General features: G+C 39.2%; 1 protein-coding gene across 5 annotated transcripts in view; it reads left to right on the forward strand.

Moving 5' to 3' along the window:
* The window catches only part of TET1 (tet methylcytosine dioxygenase 1), a 137,117-nt gene that overhangs the window by 14,948 nt on the left and 102,000 nt on the right, over positions 1-20,169 (forward strand). The gene's annotated exons all lie outside the window — the stretch shown is intronic.

Genomic DNA, 20,169 nt, shown 5'->3' on the forward strand with positions numbered 1-20,169 from the left:
TACTGCTACTGTGCACATTATCATGAATGCCTTTTGGTGAATATATGTGTGTGTTCTATTGTATATTCCTAGGAATGGAATTGCTGGGTCATAGACTATGCAGATGTTTAGCTTTCGTTATTACTCAACAGCTGTGGTTGTTCAATTAAGACTCTTCATCAGTCATGTATGAGAGTTCTACTTGCTCCACATCCTTGTCAACATTTGCTATTTTCTGTCTTCTTTAATCACTTTGTTGGATGTGTAGTGGTATCACTACATAGTATTTTCTTGATAACTAATGAAATTGAGCTACTTTTTAGTTGCTTCTTAGCCATTTAGATAGTCTTTGTCCATCTTTAAATTGGTTTTTCTGCCTTTTCATTATTGGTTTATAAGAGTTTATTATGCCTTTTTAAAGTTTATTTAAGAGTTTATTATGTTGAAAAAAAAATTTTTTAAGTTTATTCATTTAATTTGAAAGAGAGAGTGTGCACAAAAGTGGGGGAGGGGCAGAGAGAAGGAGAGACAGACTCCCAAGCAGGCTCTGCACCATGAGTGCAGAGCCCCTTGGGGGGCTCAAATTCATGAATGATGAGATCATGACCAGAGCAGAGATCAAGAGTTGGAGGATTTAACCTACTGTGCCACCCAGGCACCCCCATTATGTTTTATTGATAAAAATTTTTTTTTTAATTTTTGAAATATTTTTATTTTTAGGAGAGTGCAATCAGGGGAGGTGCAGAGAGAGGAGAACAGAGGCTCTGAAGCAGGCTCTGCACTGACAGACTGACAGCAGTCAGCCCGATGTAGGACTCGAATTCATAAACAAACTGAGATCCTATCAGACACTCAACCCACTGAGCCACCCAGGCACCCCTACCATGCTTTTTTTTTTTTTTTTTAATTTTTTTTTTAATGTTTATTTGTTTTTGAGACAGAGAGAGACAGAGCATGAATGGGGCAGGGGCAGAGAGAGAGGGAGACACAGAATCGGAAGCAGGCTCCAGGCTCTGAGCCATCAGCCCAGAGCCTGACGCAGGGCTCGAACTCACCAACCGTGAGATGGTGACCTGAGCTGAATTCGGACGCTCAACCGACTGAGCCACCCAGGCGCCCCCCCATCATGCTTTTTAATGAATGGAAAATTTTAACTTCAATGTTCAACTTAACAATGCTTTCTTTCCTTTATGTCCTGTTTAAGAAAATTTTGTCTATTTGGGGCTCCTGGGTGGCTCAGTCAGTTAAGCATCTGTCTATTGATTTTGGCTCAGGAAATGAACTCGTAGTTTGTTCATTCGAGCCCCACCTCAGTCTCAGTGCTAACAGCGCGGAGCCTGCTTGGGATTCTCTCTCCCTTTCTGCCCCTCCCCTCCTCAAAAATAAATAAATAAATTTTAAAAAGTCACTTTTTTAAACTATCACATTTAGATGTAAAGTATATCGGGAATTGACTTCTGCGTATGGTATAAGCAGTCAAGATGGATAATTATTTTTTTAAGTTATTCTTTAAAAAATTTTTTTAAATGTTTGTTTATTTTTGAGAGAGAGAGAGAGAGAGAGAGAGAGGGAGAGAGTGTGTGCCTGAGCACTGGTAGGAGGGGCAGAGAGAGAGGGAGACAGAGAATCCTAAGCAGGCTCCAGGCTCCGAGCTGTCAGCACAGAGCCTGATACAGGGTTTGAACTCTTGAACTTGGAGATCATGACCTGAGCTGAAATCAGATGCTTAATCGACTGAGCCACCCAGGCACCCCGATAATTTTTTTTAATGTTTATTTATTGTGATGAAGGGAGAGGGAGAGAGAGAATCTCAAGCAGTCTCCACACTAGCAGTGTAGGACCTGATGTTGGGATCTATCTCATGAACCCATGAGATCATTACCTGAGCTGAAATCAAGAGTCTACGTTTAACCAACTGAGGCACCCAAGTGCCCTAAACAAATGTATATTTCAAAAACAGAATTGTTAAAAAATTTTTTTTGTCTAAAATATACTTAGCATGTGCCATTTCCCAAAAAGCTAGCTACTATTGCTTTTTTTGGTCATAGATCACATTTTTGTCTCCCACAAAGAATTGTTTTTATTTGTCAACAAGGTGGTTAGATAGTCTCCGCAGAGATATCTTTTGGTTGAAATATAAAATGTTATTTTTCTGCCAAATTTAGTTCAGGTTACTGTCTGAACAGTCCAAAATGCAAATAATTAAAACCACTAACTTTATAATTCATAGGCATCTAGGATTTTACTCTTGGCTGTTGATACCTCTGTGTATTTGTAATTTAGCATTTTATGACCTATGCATTACCCTGTTTGTTTGATAATGTTACAAGTAAGGGAAAAAAAAAAGGAAAGGGGGTACTTTTTAGAGGCAGAGAGTAGGTGTTTGGCCAGACTACACTTTTGCAAATAATTTTTCGTGTGTACAAAAACAAAAGTAAACAAAACACAGCTGTTTGTTGATATGTTTCTGAGCGCAGGGTATTGAATTATATATCTGTATCCTAATGGTCGGGGTATAGTACATCACACATTTAATTAACATTAATTAAATCAACAAGCAGTTGTTGATTTATTTGGCTGCCAAATTGAAATAATCTCTTGTATTTACTCTAGTTAATGATTTTTTTCCCAAAGTATTGAAGGGTTATTATATGTTTGGTCAGATTAAATAGCAGTATACTAGAAAACACTATAAAATGTGCTGTTACCATGCTATCTTCTTAGCTAATGCATATTCTCTCTGGATGAATAACAATACCCCCATAAGTTATACTTGGAAAGCTAAAAGTCCAGTAGTATTGTATGATACAAATTGAGCCACTGACTGTCCACTATTTTGTGAATAGTGTGGTAACAGTCTAGTTCCAGAGCTATCATTTCAGAATTGGCTGACATATTTGTTTTATTTTATTTTATTCATTCTAGTGGGAGTGAGGTGGGACAAGCCTCTCCTGGCTACTGCTTTTTTAGTATTTATAAACAGTCGGAACTCATTTTGGTTTATGTTGTATACGGCATATGGAACAAATTTTTGCTACTAACTCCTTCAATTGAGGGCAGATGTTGTATGTCCTTAAATATGCCTTTAAGGAATCTCTTTGGATCACTACTGAGGCTTTGGTAGCATATCCAGGACAGAGCTGACTGTAGGGAAAAAACCCTTTGGTGTCTAGGATCCTTGCATGTGTAAACCCCAACTATGTCAACAAAACCATGGTGACCTTGATTGATTCTGACCTCAGGTGTTAGTTTCCAGAATCTTGTCAAATCTTACTTGCCATTTTGTGTATATCATCTTAACCAAGAAGGAAAGTGTGTGGAACTGGAGAACACCTTCATCTAGTGTCGGCATTACCCACATTATACTATTATATGATAGTGAGCACCATAGTATGGTACATGTTCACTTTACTACAGAACTTAACTCCGTAGTTCTTTTTGTTGGTCAGACTCTTGGTTTTCATGTTCCAAAATAGTATTTCAAGAGTTCATGATTTCAAAGCTGCAACAGTCATTCTCTTTATAAAGTAGCCAGTCATTGTTGCACTTTGATACATGTGGTACTTGTGTTACCAGGAGAGAGGCGAGCTCTTCTCTTTTTGCATTATTATCATATTAAAATAATACAACTAGCAAGTGAATCAAACTAATCAAAGTAATTCAGATTATTAATCTGATAATGAGATTCAGTACTCAAGTCGTGAGTATCCAGAAAGCTTGGCTAATTATCATCAGCTCTTCAGTTGACTATGAAGGAAACAAAAGAGAAATCTTGCTTTTCTTCCACTTTAATTATGTTCCATTAATACTCAGTCACAGGGGCACCTGGCTGGCTCAGTCAGAAGAGCATGTGACTCTTGATCTCCGGTTGTGAGTTTGAGCCCCATGTTGGGTGTGGAGATTATTTAAAAAATAATAAATAAACTAAAAAAAATTATTGAGTCACAGTTCTTAAAAGAAAGTCATAGAGGTGCCTGGGTAGCTCAGTTAGTTAAGTGTCTGGCTCTTGGTTTCAGCTCAGGTCACAATCCCATAGTTCCTGAGTTAAAGCTCCATATCTGGCTCTACACTGTCAGTGTGGAGCCTGCTTGGAATTCTCTCTCTCTCTCTCTCTCTCTGCCCCTCCCCCACTCAGACTCCTCTCTCTCTCTCTCTCTCTCTCTCTCTCTCTCAAATAAACTTAAAAAAAGTCAGTGTTCCCCTTCAGAGAGAAAAGTGATTAGAAGTGAGATGTTTAAATTACTTCAAAGCCCAAGCCTAGGATTTAGCAGGTACTGGCACATAATAATTGCTCAATAAATGTTTGGTGAACAAATGATTCAGTTAATAAATGAAAGAATGAAATCTTATAAAAAATGTAAGACTTTGAAAAAAATGGGAGACACGTGGGTGGCTCACTCGGTTGCATGTCGATCTCTTGATTTCAGCTAGGGTCATGATTACAGGGTCATGGGATCCAGCCCCATGTGAGACTCCATGCTGAGCATGGAACCTTTTGGGGATTCTCTCTGTCTCTCTCTCTCTCCCCACCCCCCACCTCTCTCCCTCTCTCTCCTTCCCTCCCTCTCTCCCTCTCCATCTACCCCTCTGCTCCTCTCCTCTGCTCATGCACACCCTCTCTCTAAAATTAAAAAAATAAAAATGTTAAGACTTCAATGTATCTCTGACATAGCAATGTATCTTTTTATTTTTTTAATTTATTTTATTTTTAAAAATATTTTTTTATTAACTAATCTCTACACCCAACGTGGGGCTGGAACTTACAACCCCAAGATCAAGAGTTGCTTGCCACATATAGATAGGTACATATAGGGTATAATGATGATTTGCAATGTGCTTTTTAAACATTTTATTTTTTAAAATTTATTTGTTTTTGATAGAGACCGAGCATAAGCGGAGGAGGGGGGAGAAAGAGAGAGAGAGAGAGAGAGAGAGAGAGAGAGAGAATCTGAAGCAGGCTCCAGTATCTGAGCTCTCAACACAGAGCCGGATGGGGGGCTCCAACTCATGAACCGTGAGATCATGACCTGAGCTCAAGTTAGATGCTTAACCAACTGAGCCATCTAATCACCCCTGCAGTGTGCTTTTGAAAAAGATACATTGGGGGCGCCTGGCTGTCTCAATCGGTTGAGTGTCTGACTTTTGATTTTGGCACAGGGCAAGCATGCTCTCATGGTTCCTGAGTTCGAGCCCCAAGTGTTGGCTCTGTGCTGACAGCAGGGAATCTGCTTGGGATTCTCTCTCAAACTCTCTGCTTCCCCCTCCCCACTCTCTCTCTTTCAAAATAAATAAACATGTTAGGGGCGCCTGGGTGGCGCAGTCGGTTAAGCGTCCGACTTCAGCCAGGTCACGATCTCGCGGTCCGTGAGTTCAGCGTCGGGCTCTGGGCTGATGGCTCGGAGCCTGGAGCCTGTTTCCGATTCTGTGTCTCCCTCTCTCTCTGCCCCTCGCCCATTCATGCTCTGTCTCTCTCTGTCCCAAAAATAAATAAACGTTGAAAAAAAAATTAAAAAAAAAATAAACATGTTAAAAAAAAAGTGGGGGGATGGCGCCTGGGTGGTTCAGTTGGTTAAGCCTCCAACTTTGGCTCAGGTCATGATCTCTAAGTTCATGAGTTCGACCCCGCATCAGGCTTTTTGCTCTCAGTGCAGAGACCACTTTAGATCCTCTGTCCCCATCTCTCTCTGCCTCTCCCCTGCTTGTATGCTGTCTCTTTCTCTCAAAAATAAATATTGGGGCACCTGGGTGGCTCAGTTGGTTAAGCTTCCGACATAAGATCAGGTCATGATCTCAAGTTTTGTGGCTTTGAGCCCTGCGTTGGGCTCTGTGCTAACAGCTCAGAGCCTGGAGCCTGCTTCGGATTCTGTGTCTCCCTCTCTCTGCCCCTCCCCTGCTCACACTCTGTCTCTCTGTCTCTGTCTCTCTCTCTCTCTCAAAAATAAAAATAAAACATTAAAAAAATTAAAAATAAATACATAAATAAATATTACCAAAGAAACCCTGTTAACTAAAAAAAACCAAAAAACTTTTTAATTAAAAAAAAGGAAGTTTAGGAGCAAGAAAAAAAGAACTATAATTCTACTATAGGTAACCCCCATACATATATTGGTTTATGGCATATATATAAAAAATTGAGTATTTTTTCTGCATTAAAAACACATAGTTGAAGTCAAATCAGGTAAATGTGTTTCTTCTCCTTTTTTCACGTTTTCCCTTGTAATTAAAATTTTGTAAAGACTTAAAAACTGTGAAAAATAAACTTAACCCTACTAAATTATTTTCCATTGCTGGATGCTTCAATTTCTTACAGTTTTTTGTATGGTAGTGAACTTTTTTCAGGATAAATCTTGTTTTCTATTTCAGATTTTTCCTTGATACTGGAATCATTAGTCCTTTATTTCAAGCTAAAAGTATTAGCGTAACCAAAATACTTAGTATTTTTCTAATGTTAATGCCTAATGGTTTCCAAATCTTTACCATTTTTAGAAACCTGAGGTTTGTATTTACAGTAAAGGTATTTTTTGGAAAGTCGGGTTTATTTCCTTCTCCCAAAATGAGAGACTGAAGTTTCTGTTACATTGTTTTTTGGTTAACACATCTTATTTGCTTTCTCAAAGATGGTGATTGAGGTAGCATTTCAGCATTTCTAAATTTTTTTTTCCAACGTTTATTTATTTTTGGGACAGAGAGAGACAGAGCATGAACGGGGGAGGGGCAGAGAGAGAGGGAGACACAGAATCGGAAACAGGCTCCAGGCTCTGAGCCATCAGCACAGAGCCGATGTGGGGCTCGAACTCACGGACCGCGAGATCGTGACCTGGCTGAAGTCGGACGCTTAACCGACTGAGCCACCCAGGCGCCCCTCAGCATTTCTAACTAATGACTGGATACTAGCCAGATCAGATTAGGTACTTGATAAATTTTTAGCATTTACAGAAACACCAAAAATTTTAAATTGCTATCATTATATTAGTTCTTTAGTCCTACTAAAATTTGCACATGTATTTTGGTTGCTAGACAAGAATTTCTAAGACCAATTTGATCCCAGTTTATTTTTTAAATTTTTAATGTTTATTTATTTTTGAGGGAGAGAGTGCTAGCTGGGGAGGGGCAGAGAGAGAGGGAGACACAGAACCTGAAGCAGGCTCTCGGCTCTGAGCTATCAGCATAGAGCCTGACTCAGGACTCAAACCCACAAACTTTGACATCATGAACCTGAGTTGGAGTTGGAAGCTTAACCGACTGAGGCACCCAGGCACCTCTGATCCCAGTTTAAATGATCCCAACACTCATACAATATTTCAGTAATCATAAAAATAGAATTTCTGCATTAGAGGCTTTTTAATCAGGATGGGCTTCAGTGTTCTGTGATCCCATTCCCTCAAAATTATATGCTGTAATGAAAAAGAATGAAATCTTGCCATTCACAACTACGTGGATGGAACTAGAGGGTATTATGCTAAGTGAAATTAGTCAGAGAGACAAATATCATAGGATTTCACTCAGATGAGGACTTTAGGATACAAAACAGATGAACATAAGGGAAGGGAAGTAAAAACAATATAAAAACAGGGAGGGGGACAAAAATATAAGAGACTCTTAAATATGGAGAACAAACAGGGTTACTGGAGAGGTTGTGGTGGGGGGGACGGTCTAAACAGGTAAGAGGCATTAAGGAATCTACTGAAATTGTTGAGCATATATTGCTAACTAACTTGGATGTAAATTAAAAAAATAAATTAAGTAAAACTTAAATTTTTATGCCATATATATATATTTCAGTATAGTTAGCATACAGTGTTATATTAGTTTACAGTATATTATTTTTATATGCATTTTTCTGGAGAGATGGTCCGTGACTTTTATTAGATTTCGTAGAACTGTGCAATTATGTCTCTCGCTTCCCAAAAGTAAAACAGGTAATAGAATCATACCGCTCTTTTACAAATTTGAAGGAATGAAATTGACAACTATTCCTGCAGATAAAGGAAAAACCAGTTATACTGAGTTTTGATTATTCCCCACATGGTCACCAGTATGAGAATGGATCTATTCGTAACATTGTGACAGACCTGTGACTTGAGGAGCAGAAGTGATGCCTATAAAAGGCCTGGCAGAGGGGCGCCTGGGTGGCGCGGTCGGTTAAGCGTCCGACTTCAGCCAGGTCACGATCTCGCGGTCCGGGAGTTCGAGCCCCGCATCGGGCTCTGGGCTGATGGCTCAGAGCCTGGAGCCTGTTTCCGATTCCCTGTCTCCCTCTCTCTCTCTGCCCCTCTCCCGTTCATGCTCTGTCTCTCTCTGTCCCAAAAATAAATAAACGTTGAAAAAAAAAAAATTTAAAAGGCCTGGCAGTCTGCCTGCTAAACACTAGGTGCCTAAACGTGGTGGTTATTACATCCTTGAAGAGATTTGTGTATTCGTTTCATTACTTTCAGCCATTTCCCTCTTGCCACTTGATTCATGTTATTTAGAGCAAAGCAACTGAAGTACTCAGAAGTAGCCAGTACCCACGGTTTTGCAGTATCTGCAAAAGCATTTTCTTTGGAGGATTAAGGTGCCTTATGAATGAATTGGTTTCACTGTTCCCACATGATATAGAATTATAGTTGTGGTTTCCAGTGAGATGATGACGGTACAGTTTTTTTCTTTGTATAATGAGAGGGTTTTGGTGTTTGCTGTATTCTAGACACTTACACTACAGTTTATTTTCATATCAGATTATTTATTTATTTATTTATGGGAGAATGCAAGCAGGGGAGGGGCAGAGAGAGGGGGATAAAGGATCCAAAGCAGGCTCTGAGCTGACAGCATCGAGCCCCATGTGGTGCTTTGTGGTGCTTGAACCATGACCCGTGAGATCATGACCTGAGCAGAAGTTGGACGTTCAACCAACTGAGCCACCCAGGTGCCCTTTTCATATAGAGTTCATATGCAATATCATTTTGTGGTGAATTTTACCTTAAAGAGCAAGCATAGGATCAAGACAGGAGGAAGTGGGAAGATAAGGCAATGGAAGTCCACAGTTTATGCAAGGAATGAAATTTGGGCAGAGTTGATACTGTTTAGATTTAGAAAGCCGTGTGTGTGTGTGTGTGTGTGTGTGTGTGTGTGTGTGTAAGTAAATTGTTTAGGAGTTAATACAAAACTGAAGGGAGATTGGTCCTAGGTAATATAGAAATTCAAATGCCTTTATTCACCTAGTTCCATTTTCTTTCTTTCTTTTTTTCTTTTACTTTTTTTTTTGAGAGAGAGTGAGCGAACGAGAGAGAGAGAGAGAGAGAGAGAGAGAGAGAGCGAATGTGAGTGGGGGAGGGGCAGAGAGAGAGGGAGACAGAATCTGAAGTAGGCTCCAGGCTCTGAGCTGTCAGCACAGAGCCAGATGCAGGGCTCAAAACTACAAGCCGTGAGATCATGACCTGAGCTGAAGCCAATAGCTCAACCAACTGAGCACCCAGGCGCCCCCACCTAATTATATTTTCAAGTGCATTATGAGATGTTAAAACAAACAAAAATGTAAAAACCAGGAAAACAAAACAATAGTGTTTAACTTTTATCTTTTTTAAAGAACTAACAACTAGGGAACTCTATCTTCATTGCTAATTGGGTACATAAGATTTTAACAAAATTGAAACTTCTTTGACTTGAAACAGGAAACTGGCAAAGGAAAGGAAGAAGATAGAAATTAACGTTTATTGAGGGTCTACTATGGGCCAGACACTGCTAAAAGTCTTAATGTTACCATAATTGATCCTGACAGTGATCGGTGAAGTTTAAGTGTTTGGACTCTGATTTTGCAGACTGGTAAATAGAAACCCACTTTAAAAATTGTGTTTAATTCCCTATGGCTAGCAAGTAGTAGAGGCACTTTTTTCACTGTGATAAAGGAGAATTAAAGAATTAATCTCTTCTTTTTAAAAAAATTGAGATAGAGTTCACATAATAAAATTTACTCTTTTAAAAGTGCACAAGCTAGTGTTCTATAATGTATTTGCAAGGTTGTGCAGCCATCACCACAATCTAATTCTAGAACATTTTCATTATTCTAAAAGAAACCCTGTGCCACTCAGCAGTCATCCATTCTCCCCTCCCCCAGCTCCTGGCAACCACTAATCTGCTTTTTGTCACTGGATTTGCCTGTTCTGGACACTTCATGTAAATGGAATCATACAGTATTTGGTCTTTTGTGTCTGGCTGCTTTCGCTTAGCATAATGCTTTCACAGTTTATCCATGTTGTACCATATACCAGTACTTTGTTCCCTTTTATAGCTAAATAATATTTCACTGTATGAATAAACCACATTCTGTATGCACATTCATCAGTTGTTGGGCTTTTAGGTTGTTTCCACTTTTTGCCTATTATAAGTAATACTGCTCTGAACATTTGTGTACAGGTTTTTCTGTAGACATGTGTTTTCAGTTACTTTGTGCATATTCCTAGAAGTGGAATTGCTGAGTCAAATGGTAACTGTTTAAGGAATTACCGAACTGGTTTCCAAAATAGACCATTTTGGATTCCAAGCAGCAATGTATGAGGATTCTAATTTTTCCACATCTTCACCAACACTTGTTATTATCTTTTTGATTATTCCAATTTTTTATGTTTACTTATTTATTATTTATTTTTGAGAGACGAAAGAGAGAGAGCACGAGTGGGGGAGGGGCAGAGAGAGAGAGAGAGAGAAAGAGAAAGAGGATCCAAAGCAGGCTCCACCCTGAGAGTAGAGAGACTGATATGGGGCTTGAACTCACGAACTGTGAGATCATGACCCAAGATGAAGTTGGGTGCTTTAACCAACTCAGCCACCTGTGAATTTTTGATTATTGCTATCTTAGTGAAGTGATTATCTCATGACGGTTTTGATTTGCATTTCTCCAATGATTAATGATGTCAAGCATCTTTTCATGGGTTTATTGACCATTTGTATATCTTCCATGAATACTTTGCAATTCTGTCTTAGTCCTTAGACCTTTTGGATTGCTATAACAAAATACTACAGACTGGGTCATTTATGAATAACACAAATTTATTGCTTAAAGTTCTGGAGGTTGGGAAATCCAAGATCAAGGTGACAGCATGATAAAATTCTGGTGAAGGCTCTCTTCATAGTTCATAGCTGGTGCATTTTCACTGTGTTCTTATATGGTAGAGTAAGCTAGGAGATCTCTCTGGAGCTTCTTTTATAAGGCACTAGTCCCTTCTTTAAGGTTCCACTCTTATGACTGAAGCATTTCCCAAAGACCCATCTTTTTTTTTTTTTTCCTTAATGTTTATTTATTTTTGAGAGAGACAGAAAGAGCATAGGAGGTGCAGAGAGAAAGAGACACAGAATCCAAGGCAGACTCCAGGCTCTGAGCTGTCAGCACAGAGCCTGCGATGGGGCTGGAACTCAGGGACCACCAAATCATGACCTGAGCGTTAATCTTTTTTTTTTTTTTGAAACATCACTGAGTTGATTGAAGAGGCCAGGATTTTTTTTTTCCTGCCCTTCATGTCCCTCCCTATGCTGTGTTTGGCATTGGGTAGCCACCAAACAAATGTCGGTTGGGTTGAATGATAGTGAACATAGATGTGGAACTGGTATGCAGTAAGCATTTATCTGAAGGGGTTAATAACAGCTATCATGTTTTGAGTACTTACTTAGTGCCCAATACTGTATCAACTACTGACATACTCATTGTCTCATTTAATCCTTACAACAATTCTATCAAGTATACATTCTTCCCCCAGTGTATAAGGTAAGACACTGAAGGGGTGCCTGGGTGGCTCAGTTGGTTAGGAGTCTGACTCTTGATTTTGGCTCAGGTCATGATCTCCCAGTTCGTGGGTTCCAGCCCCACTTTGGGCTCTGCTCTGACGGACAGAGCCTGCTTGGGATTCTCTCTCTCTCCATCTCTCTCCCCCTCCACCACACAATCTCTCTCTCTCTCTCTCTCTCTCTCTCTCTCTCTCTCTCTCTCTCAAAATAAATAAGTAAGCTTTAAATTTTTAAAAAAAATAAAGACACTGATGCTTAGACAGGCCAAGTAACTTGTCTAAGACCACACAGTTGATCTGGGATTTGAAAGAACCCTTGGCTTGGATGGTATGTGCTCATTTTAACCACCATGTTCTCAAGTGAAGGCAACAAGCAGGAGGTGATGAAGCCAGAGGATGTGGAGGAGGGGAACCTAGAGGCAGACTGGTTGTGAATAGTCATGCTAAGGGCATTGATGCTATCTTTCAGACTTGTGAAACTTTGAAATAGATGTTGTTTAAGAGTCTTATAGGTTCATTTTGCAAAACTATAATACTTTCTTTGTTTTTAAGTTTATTTGTTTTGAGAGACAGAGTGTGAGTAGGGGAGAGAGAATCCCAAGCAGGCTCTGTGCTGTCAGCATGGGACTTGAAATCACTGTGAGAGCATGACCTGAGACGAAACCAAGAGTCGGACGCTCAACCAACTGAGCCACCCAGGCGCCCCCAAAACTATAATTCTTTTTTGACATGAATCAAATATTGAAACTCTTTGAGTTTGCCAATTCCACTGATTCTATATTTTACTTCCAAGGTTACATTTCTCTTTAGCCAGCTTTTTACCTCTTTCTCTCAAATTTTATATTTTTACTTAAAATATTTTTACCCTTCCTGGACTCATTCCCCTCTGAATCTTGGTATGGTAATTCTGCACTCTCCTATGCCTTCTATCAGATGTTTTTATGTTTTGTGCAGCTTGTCTAATTGTCTTTAGCGGGACGGTTTTTCCAAACTATCAATTCTATTATCAATGACAGTGAAAGTTTTATATTCTTTTTATTTTTTTTATTTTTTTTTAACGTTTATTTATTTTTGAGACAGAGAGAGACAGAGCATGAACAGGGGAGGGGCAGAGAGAGAGGGAGACACAGAATCTGAAACAGGCTCCAGGCTCTGAGCTGTCAGCATAGAGCCCGATGCGGGGCTCGAACCAACAAACTGTGAGATCCTGACCTGAGCCAAAGTCAGAAGCTTAGCTGACTGAGCCACCTAGGAGCCCCTTTATATTCTTTTTAAATTAATAAATGTAAGATTATGTTATGATGGAATGGTGGAATTAGAATGCCCCAAGTCTAGCAGAAATCTTATTGATACTAGATTTATCTGGGAGAGGTTCTGATGTCCCCAAACAGTGTGTTCTTAAATATCTTCAGTTTTTATATTAAATTAACGTTAATTGCTCATTACTGTTTTTTGAATGCCAATATAGGTAACATACAGTGTTATAAATTAGTTTCAAGTGTACAATATGGTGATTCAACAATTCTATACATTACTCAGGGCTCATCATATATATATATGTATATATATATATATATATATACACATATATACATATATGTATATATGTATATATATATACATATATACATATATGTACATATATATATTTTTTAATGTTTATTTATCTTTGAGGAAGAGAGACAGAGCATGAGCAGGGGAGGGGCAGAGAGAGAGAGAGAGGGAGCACAGAATCTGAGGCAGGCTCAGGCTCTGAGCTATCAGCACAGAGCCCAACACGGGGCTCGAATCCACAAACTGTGAGATCATGACCCGAGATGAAGTTGGAGGCTTAACCGACCAAGCCACCCAGGCGCCCCAGGGCTCATCATATTAAGTGTACTCTTAATCCCCTTTACTTATTTCACCCATCCCCCTACCCACCTCCTCTCTCATCATCTGTTTGTTCCTAAGAGTTAAGAGTCTTTTTTTGTTTTGTCTTTTTTTTTACTTTGTTCATTTGTTTCATTTCTTAAATCCCACATATGAGTGAAATCGTATGGTCAAATAAGTCTGACTGACTTATTTCATTTAGCATTACACTCTCTAGATCCATCAATGTTGTTGCAAATGGCAAGATTCCGTTAATTTTTATGGCTGAATAATATTCCACTGTGTATATATAGCACATCTTCTTTTATCTGTTCATCTCCCAATGGGCACTTGGGTTGCTTCCATAATTTGGGTATTACAAACAATGCTGCAATAAAAATTGGGATGCATGTATCCTTTCACATTAGTGTTTTCATATTCTTTGGGTAAATAGCCAGTAGTGGAATTACGGGATCATATAGCAGTTCTAGTTTTAATTTTTTGAGGAACTTCCATACCTTGGCTACACCAGTTTGCATTCCCACCAACACTGCCCGAGGGCTCCTTTTTTTCCACATCCTTGCCAACACTTGTTTCTTTACTTTTTTTTTTTTATTACATTGTTTTTCATATACAGTTTTCTTAACTAATGACAGTCATGGTTCTTGGCTGCTGTAATGGAACTGCCTGAAAGCCAAGCACCATATCACATGCTTTTCATAGTCATTTCAACATTTAAACCTAATGTCAGCATTGTCCTTCACTGAGTCTATGGGAGGTTGACTTGCTTAAGGTCCCATATTTAAAGATTTTTTTTTTCTTTTTTGGAAAAGATAGAGCACGAGTGGGGGAGGGGGCAGAGAGAGAGAGAGTGAGACTCTTTTTTTTTTTTTTCAACGTTTATTTATTTTTGGGATAGAGAGAGACAGAGCGTGAATGGGGGAGGGGCAGAGAGAGAGGGAGACACAGAATCGGAAACAGGCTCCAGGCTCTGAGCCATCAGCCCAGAGCCTGACGCGGGGCTCGAACTCACAGACCGCGAGATCGTGACCTGGCTGAAGTCAGACGCTTAACCGACTGCGCCACCCAGGCGCCCCGAGAGTGAGACTCTTAAGCAGGCTCCCAACTTGGGGCTCCATCCCATGTCCTTGGGATCATGACCTGAACCTAAATGAAGAGTCAGATGCTCAATCAACTGAGTCACCCAGGTACCCCAAGGTCCCATATTTAATAGTATAGTTGGGACTTGGACCCACCAGGGACATACTGATCTTATTTAAGATAATATTTTGATATTGTATAATATCATATTTTAAGGTTGGGGCTCCTGGGTGGCTCAGGTTATGATCTTGCAGTCGGTGAGTTTGAGCCCCTCAAATATTTTGTTTGTTTTTTTTTCACTTTATATATATTTTTTTTTAATATGAAATTTATTGACAAATTGGTTTCCATACAACACCCAGTGCTCATCCCAAAAGGTGCCCTCCTCAATACCCATCACCCACCTTCTCCTCCCTCCCACCCCCCATCAACCCTCAGTTTGTTCTCAGTTTTTAAGAGTCTCTTATGCTTTGGCTCTCTCCCACTCTAACCTGTTTTTTTTTTTTCCTTCCCCTCCCCCATGGGTTCCTGTTAATTTCTCAGGGTCCACATAAGAGTGAAACCATATGGTATCTGTCTTTCTCTGTATGGCTTATTTCACTTAGCATCACACTCTCCAGTTCCATCCACGTTGCTACAAAAGGCCATATTTCATTTTTTCTCATTGCCACGTAGTACTCCATTGTGTATATAAACCACAATTTCTTTATCCATTCATCAGTTGATGGACACCCTCAAATATTTTGATATTTGATATCTCTCTCTGTCCCTCCCCTGCTCACATTCTGTCTGTCTCTCAAAAACAAACATTAAAAAAAAATTAAAAATATATTTAAGATGTATAGGCCAGGAGGAAATAAAACTTCCCTCTCTCTCTCTCTCTCTCTTTCTTTTTTTAAGATTTTATTTTTAAGTAATCTCTATAGCCAACATGGGGCTCAAACTCACAATCCTGAGATTAAGTGTCATACATTCCACTGACTGAGCCAGCCAGGTGCCCCAAAACTTTCTTTTCAAGACATCTACAGTAATTTTCTTTTATTACATGCATAGTTAGTGATTAAGAGAATTGGTGGGTATAGCAATCCTTAATCCCCCCAAACCCACTAACACTTCATTTATTATGATGAAGCAAAAAGTAGCCCTATAAAATATGGCTTTATGTTCATAAAGTTAAAATTTTAATTACAGCATCAGTGAATGCAGTTTGACTCATTCTCAAATGATGCAGTTTAAAGAGTTAATGATGGGCATTCACAATTTATAAATAATAGTAAAACATTAAGAACCATTTATTTTTCTTTAAACAAGAGGCAATTGAATAAGTATTCGGAAGTCAGGTAAATCAAACACATTTGGGGGGAAATTGCATTTTTTAAAGTAGTCACTAAGAGTGAGTATCTATGGGAGCCCCTGGCTGGCTTAGTTGGTAAAGCATGCAACTTGATCTCTGGGTTGTGAATTTGAGCCCCATATTGGGCATAGAGATTATTTAAAAATAAATCTTTTTAAAAAAAGAAAAAAGTATCTATGGAAACACTATTATAATCATTTATGCTAAAACATTCCTAATAAAGATATGCAAGTTTTTTTTTATTTAAATCTGCACATTTAGCACAGCTACAAGCTTGAGCTCTATACCTGTTGATTTCTAAGGTGAACTGTGATGAAAATAACTTTTTTGTTCTTTTGTTACGGCAAGTATATCTTCTCCGGACTTCACAAAGTATTTCTAAAGGGCTTTATATTGCAAAAGTTCAAAAGGATCACCTTCAAACACAGAAGTGGTGCCAAGTTAGAAGAACTGAGGACCTAGTAAGAAATAGGAAGAACCTTGAGGACATTTTATTTTATTTGTCTTATTATTTATTTATTTATTTATTTATGAGAGAGAGAGATGTTAAAAAAAAATTTTTTTTTCAACGTTTATTTATTTTTGGGACAGAGAGAGACAGAGCATGAACGGGGGAGGGGCAGAGAGAGAGGGAGACACAGAATCGGAAACAGGCTCCAGGCTCTGAATCAGCCCAGAGCCCGACGCGGGGCTCGAACTCACAGACCGCGAGATCGTGACCTGGCTGAAGTCGGACGCTTAACCGACTGCGCCACCCAGGCGCCCCAGAGAGAGAGATATTTAGAGAGAGAAGTGGGGTTCTCCTGAAGCAGGGTTCTTGTTGACCCAAAGTGGGGCTTGAGCTCACCTGACTTGCAATTCGAACTCAGGTACTGCGAGATTATGACCTGAGCCGAAATCAGATGTCTAACCAACTGAGCCACCCAGGTGCCCTATTTATTATGTTACATAAGAACTAATGTGTCCGTTGAGTAAGTATTTGGCTGTCAGGAAAACCAGACTTTGGGAAAAATTAATTTTAGGCATTCTACTATTACAAAAATATTACAGGCTCAGTGTCAAGTTTTTTGGTTTTATTTATTTTTTGGTTCTCCCTGAAAAAAGTGGTAATTCCTGTCTTCTCTCAACCTGAGCTAAGTTCCATGAAAAAGAATTATTCATTAAATCAGAAACACCAAAGGTATGAAGTGGCTCCAATATAGTTGCTATTCTCTGTTCCATTACCGGGATGAACAAAGGGCACCCTTTCTCCAAACATCAAAAACATCTGTCTAGTAGTTGCCCTGCTGAAAGAACATAACTTATTTCTAGGCAGACAAATACATTTCTCCATAGATTGTGTGAAACTCTGGGAAATGAGTTCAAGGACTAAAGGAGTTAACCTTTCTTGAATAACTGATCTTGTCTCAACAAAAAATTTTGCATACGTTCATTTTCAAAATATACTTTTCTCTGATTAGGAGACTTAGTTATACAAGGGTGATTTCTAGTTGAAAAGTAAGGGTTTTCAGATCTAAGACAAACCAATCACCCCTCCTTAGTTCTTCCTTTGAAAAAGTAGCTGTTATTTGTGATGATGAATTTAATAGGAGCATCATTGTTGGCTTTCGAAAGGACTAATTATGGAAAACGGTACCAAAAAAAGTAACATTTCAAACTGGAAAAGTAGAGAATTAAAAGCTGATTACATCTATCCATGTGCCTCTTATAGTCATTGTCCCCTTAGCTCCTTCACAGCCACGCTCCAGTGTGACTTTCCATAGCCATAGTGCTGCCAGTGTCCTTGCACATGCTGTGAACCTTCATCGGGGGCACATACATTTCTTCTCTCCCTCTAAATGTCACCAACTCCTGCTTATCCTCCTTAGGTTTCAGTGGAAATGTCACTTCCTCTGGGAAGACTTCTCTTTCATAGCTTTTCTGGGCTCATCCCCATTCTATACTGCATCATGATTGTCTGTGTCTCTCCTGAGATGTTAGGTTCTTTTTAAATTCTTTTTAACAATTATTTATTTTTGAGAGAAAGAGAGCATGTGTGGGAGAGGGGCAGAGAGAGAGGGAGACAAAGATTTAGAAGCAGGCTCCAGGCTGTGAGCTGTCAGCACAGAACCTGACATGAGCCTCGAACTCATGAGAGGTGAGATCATGACCTGAGCTGAAGTTGGATGGTTAACTGACCCACTCAAGCGCCCCTTGAGATGTTAGGTTCTGAGGGCCAGGCCCAGCACCATTTCTGCATATTGGAAGTCCCCAACATTTATGAAGTCATCGTATGGGTTTTGATTATTTATTTTTTGTTATTATTATTAAGTTGTTTAAAGATTTAAATGGAAAGGTTCATTATAAAAAATGAATTAACAAGTTTCAAAGAAAATGTTTTTGGATGTGGAGTTTTTTAAGGTTGTTCAACAATTTTAAGTTAGATTTTGTTAAACTTAGGAGATAATTAGATCTAAACCTCAGGAAAGAAGTTGTGTGTATGTAAAATGATTAGAGCTTCTCAGAGAAACTGAATTATGATTTTGCTATTAGACTTGATGAGACAATAGGATTATCTAAAAACTGAGGGTTCAGGGCGCCTGGGTGGCTCAGTCGGTTAAGCGTCCGACTTCGGCTCAGGTCATGATCTCACGGTCTGTGAGTTCGAGCCCCACGTCGGGCTCTGTGCTGACAGCTCAGAGCCTGGAGCCCATTTCAGATTCTGTGTCTCCCTCTCTCTCTGCCCCTCCCCTGTTCATGCTCTGTCTCTCTCTGTCTCAAAAATAAATAAACATTAAAAAAATTTAAAAAAAATAATAAAAAAATAAATAAAAACTGAGGGTCCAGTGCTATCTAGTGTCAACTCTCTAGCACGTGGAGAAGGAGCCCAAAGATAGAGAGCTTCCTTTTTTTTTTTCTTTTTTAAAGATATTATTGATATAAAATACACAGGACAGACTAGGAACAATAAGAAGCAAATTTCAATATATCATTCACAAAAAGGGACATTTTCTAAATATCAGCATCCTTTGTGATTTGTTTTTGACAAGCACCTATAGATACTCTTTGGATTTCTGTGTCCAAATTATGGCTTTAGACTGTAATGGAGTAAGCTTGTCAATTTGAAGTTAGTACTAAGAATTGTTGAGAAGCTAGGGAGAGGTGATATTTCAGCCCCATTAATCTCTGGCATTATCTCTGCTTCCCCTCACTGACAACAGTTCTCCCTTGGCAATTATTGAAGACCATCATTCACTTGTTCCTGAATTCTTATTTTTGAAGATCAGTTATTTATTTTTTATTTAAAAAATTTAAAAATCTTTATTTATTTTGAGAGAGAGTGATAGAGGGAGCAAGCAGGGGAGGGGCAGAGAGAGAGACAGAATCCCAAGCAGACTCCGCACCGTCAGCAGAGAGCCCAATGCGGGACTCCAACACACTAACCGTGAGATCATGACCTGAGCTGAAATCAAGAGTCAGACACTTAACTGACTGAGCCACCCAAGGGCCCCAAAAAGCAGTTACTTTTACCAGCACTAAGCAGGACTGCTAGAGGGAATGGGATAGACCCTATGTAGACCTGGCCCCTTAGAAGGAAAAAAGGGTCACTGCAGATAAGCCTCAGGGAAGGAAGTGGGGGACGGAAAGAAGCCAGGGAAGGCTGTGTGAGGAGATCAGCCACCTATACCCAGACTATTATTGTTTACCCAATCACCCAGGAAGATCTCCCATTAACCTAAGGTTTCTGTGTTTCACAAGAAATAAAACCAAGCTAACTTTAAGATCTCTGTAAGAATTGTGAACAATATGAGCCATCCTTTTCTTATTCTTAATGATTGGAAATTTATAAAGTACGGTACTTAAAATATCTTTACCCAGGTATCACTACAAAAGCTATGACCCCCTCTCCCCCAACAATGTGTAAGAAAAGAAATACAGAAGGATTTTATGGGAGAGGGGAGTGGGGTAATACTGGAAGGATTTTGTGCTACAGAGGTGTCCAATTTGAGAAAGCATGATCACTCCTGAGATTAACCTAGAAGAAAATTCCTCCTAGGTGGTGTTTGTATATCTAGTTTCTTGTGGATGCAGAATGGCTTATGCTTAGAAAGAGAAGTAGAATTTTAAAATTATTCATAAATTTATCTC

Source organism: Felis catus, chromosome D2, assembly GCF_018350175.1.
Source record: "Felis catus isolate Fca126 chromosome D2, F.catus_Fca126_mat1.0, whole genome shotgun sequence".
Taxonomy (NCBI): domain Eukaryota; kingdom Metazoa; phylum Chordata; class Mammalia; order Carnivora; family Felidae; genus Felis; species Felis catus.